Source organism: Pieris rapae, chromosome 21 (genome assembly GCF_905147795.1).
Source record: "Pieris rapae chromosome 21, ilPieRapa1.1, whole genome shotgun sequence".
NCBI lineage: Eukaryota > Metazoa > Arthropoda > Insecta > Lepidoptera > Pieridae > Pieris > Pieris rapae.
In genome coordinates, this window is record NC_059529.1 from 2,942,551 (window position 1) to 2,948,550 (window position 6,000).

A 6,000-nucleotide genomic window follows, 5' to 3' on the forward strand; every position below is an offset into this window, starting at 1 on the left:
AAGAGTCGCACGCATGAGCCAATAACCACTCGTAACTGAATATGGAAAAATGGTTAAAATGAAAATATGGTTTGAAAGCATTGTAATACAATATAGCATATCAAATTTAAATAAATCAACTTTACTCAATAAATATGGAATCATTAAAAACGCACTAACGATTGGAGCTTAATGCAAATTAGATTTTCTTCCGTTAACCACCGTTTATTCATCAATTTACATCAATTCGTTACCGAAACTGATTTAACTGACGAAATATACTTCCCATAGCATCTTAATTATGTTAATTAAACAGGAATGTGTTAGTAAATATGGATGTTTAAACTTTGGAGCGCATATTCGCCGCTCCTTGAGAAAGGCATTTTGCATTACTCAACTTTGAACTATCGAAATATCGACATTTAAGCGGCATTAGTATGAATTTCATATTGCGACAGAAAACTGTTAAGACAAAAGCGCTTAGATTTGAATAGGACATATTTGTTTAAGATTGGTTTTGTTCTATTTGTCTGTTACGTCTTTGTATGAACGCGATATACCCAAAAGTAACGGTAGTTCGATTCCTGAGCTTTATACAACAGAAAGAAACATTATGATATGTATTTTATAGTACAAGGGTATAAGGTGTAATATGAATATTTTCGTAACACTGCAAGGAACATGTTGTTCAAAAACCCTATTTATTTCTCATACATTAAATTCAGATAAAACTGGTAGCTAAATTTAACATACTTTAGTTGGCCGTTTCTTTGGTTCCTTTGATATATTGCTTATGTTCTAATGTAATTGATGTGTATGTGTAAGTGTGTTAAATTTGTGATGTTATATTTTCTTGTACTTTTTAGGCATACACATTATTTTAGAATATATATATATAAATAAATAAATACTAAAATTTTATAATTCATAGTAAATATTATCGGTAAGTTCAAGTGTCGAAGTCATATAAAATTCAAATGGTTTAATATATATTAACTGTAATACAGGTATTTTTATTGATAAAGTCGAAAAAAAAACTTAAAAATACACGAAAACAACGCGGGCGGTCGGCGGAGTATTTTTAAATTGTTCAAGGGTGGCATTAACGAACAAATATGTACCAGGTGCATACGCAACTTTGAGGCACACGAACAACCCCAATGCAATAAACCTATGAATTATTTGTGGTAACTAGGAAATCCAAAGCTTGACCTTGGTCTGACCATGACTTTCACGCAGGAGGCTGGAGGCTCACCTATTAAGAGATACCGCCGTCCATGGACAGTCACATTGCCAAAAGGCTCGCAAGTGCGTTGCCGGCCTTTCAAGAATTTGGTGTTTTTTTTTTCACGTAAAATCACGCAAATCTTGTTGGACTAAACTCGGAAAAATCTACTAACAGTTAAAAAAAAATTTGCACACCGTGAGCAGTTTGATCTAACTTAAAAGATAGGACAGCTGACATCTCAATTTATATCCGCAATATTATTTTATTGCAAATATATTTGTTAATTATTTGATACAATTCTAACAGGAGGCACTGTGTTAACAGCACCAACGTTTCACATAAGCTATCTATCTACCTTTCACATAAGTTCTTCTACCGTTTCCCTAGAATAGTTTACTACTATATAATATAACAAAATCCATAGCCACAGCAAAGCTTGGCCGAGTCTGCTAGTTGGTTTATAATTCAATCATTATTAAAATCATTATTCGTATATCCCTTATCATAAAAAAATCAAAAAATAGAAAACATTTATTTATTAACTTTACTTATTTTATAAAAACTAAGGTATTCAGAGCGCATAAGTTATGTTCATAAAATAAAGAATATGAAACATGAAAATAATCTTGTAAAAACCGCGTAATTACAGTTCATAACAATGAAACATTTTTTATTTAATGCATAAAATCTATTGTTTATAATTCTCTTGTGTTTCTTACATCCGTATCCTTGGTTATTTTATTCGCAAAGCTTAAATTATACCATTTTTACCTTACTATGAGGCGCTTACTAATTGGTATTTTAATTAGATAATTTAGCCATTAATGATACAATGACCTCATGCGAATTGAAGCATCATAGAAAAAATTATAAACTAGCTAATGGCGTAAATTTTTTGACCAGCCCAATGACTTTTTGTTCCACGCGATTTCAAAGTTTATTTATTTCCCGTTTTCCTATCTTTACAATAACTTAATACTAATACAATAGAAAAACTAAACTAAAAACATATATATACAATACAAACATACTTAACAAGTAAAAATTTAAAACCATTTTATAGCTAATTATAAATAATGCAATTCTTGTAAATTCAGCCAGTGTGCAACTGTCTCACACGCAATAAAATTTAGGGTGCGCAAGACACGTACTTCTTCAGAAATGGTGCTTCTCTGAATAGGTTTGTACGCGCCCTAGGCACTACGAGCAATTGAGATCGCCTACCACGCCGAGTGTGGTTTTTTGACATACGCAGTGGGGCTGGGTCTCTCCAACATTTCTAGATTATAAACTTCTCTAAGGACCTTAAAAAATATAATGAGATAGTAACGTCCCTCCTTACCTCTAGCTTGTTATATTCTACCATAACCAAGACTATTTAATTCAAGTTACGACAGCCTTACGGATATTGAAAGAACTACATCGAACTTACATACAAAAGCGTCGGGAAGAGTATCGCTGCCACTTATGGAAGTTACACAGTATGCAGGTGTCACATATGATAATTTCATACTTGTCTTGTCTATTATATAAATATGTGTTTTATCTTACTTAATTGTAAGAGTGAATCAGTTACGCAAATGAACGGCTGTTGCGTCATCGTTTACTAAGGACTTAAGATTATACGAGTCACGGAAAAAATATAATTGTTCATATAATTAATAATTTAAAAGTTTGGTATATAAAAGTATATTTCCGATCAGACAAAAAGGGTTGTTAAGCCACTGACTTTGACGTAAATATGTTCTTATAACACACAATACTCATACTCGTGAACGGGTGCTACTTGTGGTGACTGGTCGTGCTTGAATTCGTGTATGCGGTTATCGAAAAAACTTGGCGATTAAAAAGAGTGGCGGAGAGTTTATTGCCAGTTCTTCTCTCCCGTTCTACGCCCTTAATTTGAGAACTGGCAGTAAATGTAAAATTAGAAGCATTTAATGTATATTTTTTTTTCTTTATTTTGACGTTCATAAATGTACACAATGTTACCTCTATGAATAAATGAATTTTGAATAATATGTACTATTTTCAATTTCAGCGTAGGTTTAGGTCAATGAGTCTGCGCACGTTAAGTCTAGGTATAGACTTTCTTTGGCACTAGCCAAAGACTGGAGTTCAACATCCGTTTAATTGCGCTTTGGTCTAATGTTTACTGATATTTGCGTTCATATTCAGTTATTATTTAGTCTAGACATGTTTTACAAAAACAATACATATTTTCGATTTTGTTATAGATATATATGGTCTTTGGTATATCGAGACCTTTTGAGGTCTTTTATTATTGTATATTTTTCATGATCGTTTATGAATCTAATAGGCACTGACACGTGCAGTCAACCTTTTGGGTTTGGCCAGCCGGTTTCTTCGCGATGTTTTCCTTCACCGTTCGAGCGAATATTAAATGCGCACATAGAAAGTCCATTGGTGCACAGCCGGGGTTCGAACCTACGCAGGGTCAAGAGTCGCATGTTTAAGCCTCTAGGCCAACACTGCTCAATAACATTGTAATATTTTACATACGTCAAAATATTTTCTTTTAAAATTAATATATTTGCGAAAACCACTAATATTGATGACAGTCGTTAATGTTTTATCATTAAGCAACGATTGTTCAAGAAGGCATTCAATGATTGTATCAAACTAAGAGATGTCTTTAACAATCGGTCCCATACAATAAAACAACACTTACGTAAAATGATAGGAAAACTCATTACAAAGGCCATCCGGTTCCTATTCCTACCTATTAGAGTCTGGGACAGTGAAGTATTGTTCTGTAATTATTAAGATACCTATAACATATTTTTTTGTTATATTAAAGATCTCTACGTCGCGAAGTGTTGAAGTTATTTTTTATAATAAGAGCCTGCGGGACGTCCAAAAAGGGCAGTCATCGCAGGCCATAGACACCCATTTTTAGTGGGTGCGTTGCCGTCCTTTGAGAGAGGAGTACGCTCGAATTTTGAGTAATTGGAAGTCGTATCTCTCAGGGATGACCCCCCACCGGGAGTCGAATCCACAGTTAGCTAGTTCGCAAAAGAAAATGCCTGGTGAAACGGACTGTGGAAGGTTTCCAGGCATCGAGGTGATGTTGGTGAAATTTAGAATTCATACGGCTCGTACGCTGAAAAGATGCAGGCGGGTTTTTGCGGTATATTAGAAAAATTAGAATAATATCTGCTATTTCGTAGAGGTATCTAATTAAATTCATATTTACCTTTGTGATTAAAAAGAACTACTTAGTAAAAATATCATTTCTTTCCAAACAGATAGTATGTCGAGTTTCTTACAAAAAATAAATACTTGTGGCACATTTTATCAGACGCAATCTTAGTCTATTAAAAATTACACCTGCGGACACCTCCAAAGGTGCTTTAGGAACCTTGAATAAGAGGTTCTATAGAATACATGTATATTATATAAATCAGATGGATAGATATTTTAATATTACATAGAATGTATGTAATATTAAAATCCCTAAATGTTATATAACTGTATTCGAGTATACTTGCACTCTTGTTAAATCTAATTAAAGCAACAGTCTATTTAATCGCATGAAAATTCCTACTTTAAGGGTTTTTTATTTCATAAATCAACTGATTCCTGTTGAAAAACTAAAAACGTCTCCGACAACACGGCGCCGTGCAACCAAGCAAACCAAAGCAATATGTTATGTTTGGGACAATATTACTGCATTTTATAACACATACCTAACTAATAATAAATAATATCTTAAGTCGCAAAGGGCATCAGTTCCAAATCCATTCCCTTACTAACTTTAATACAAAAAACATGATAAGTTAAATCACTACGGAAGCCGGCTGGCGCATCGTGCGAAAAAAACAACAAAAGAATTGACTGAAGTAACACTTACTTGCAAATTCGTTGCACTAATTGGCACGTATAGATTTCAAATAGTATGTTAACAATGTACCACACACTTTAAATTGAGCACAAACTATTCACTTGTTTATTTACGTTTCTTCGATTTTGACAGTTCGAAATGGCGCACAGCGCATGCGTGGTTCGCTCGGATCGACGACCGGCGCTCGACTGACGAGTGACGCGAGGGGACGGAATTGAGAAGCCGGCCGGCATGTGCGGTTTGGGTCTATAGAGGCGATCCTGGTTAAAATGTTGCCATGAAGAGAAAACATATTTAATGCAAAATTTATGTTTTCTCTTTAGTCGACATCACAGGAGAACGAAGAGCTGGCAGCTACCTCGCACAAAGAAATAAGAATTAGTCTAGCTATTCAAAGGGGGAACGCTGCTAGTATCTTCGGAACCTTGCCTAAAGGGACTCCTTTTAATAATATTTTTTAATAATTAAATTTTAAGGTTAGTTATTAGATATATTTTTATGTATTATGTTATTTCTGTATTAAAATTAATATTCTTTAGTGACGTTCATAAGTGTATATTGAGATGCAAAATAAAGAATTTGAAGATTGGTATTATTATTTAAAAATTAAACATAGCTGACTAAAATTGTTACGGCTAATGGCGACGTGTATCTCGCTCGTATATAATATGTACATATTAATATTAAGTTTCTCATGTAAATAAAATATTTCTGTTTTGTAATGAGAAATAAAGTTCTTTAAACATTAAATTAAATTTACTCCCGGGATTTTGTTTTTCATAATCCCTACTTGATCTCCTTACTGACCAATGCTCCGCAACCGAGAAACATCACGCAGCATCTCCTGTACCATGCGCGAGTTTTAACAATTTTTTTTATCTATTTCAACTTTTATTACTTTTTACCACTTTAAAATGTATGTTTACAA

At 33.5% G+C, this 6,000-nt stretch overlaps 1 protein-coding gene across 1 annotated transcript in view; it reads right to left on the reverse strand.

The window, feature by feature from the left end:
- LOC110998755 (MOXD1 homolog 1) overlaps positions 1-5,271 on the reverse strand; it is an 80,457-nt gene extending 75,186 nt beyond the window's left edge. Inside the window, exon 1 of the mRNA XM_022267531.2 lies at positions 5,082-5,271. The gene's annotated coding sequence lies outside the window, so the exon portion shown is untranslated. The remainder of the gene's footprint in view (positions 1-5,081) is intronic.
- Positions 5,272-6,000: the final 729 nt, after the last annotated feature.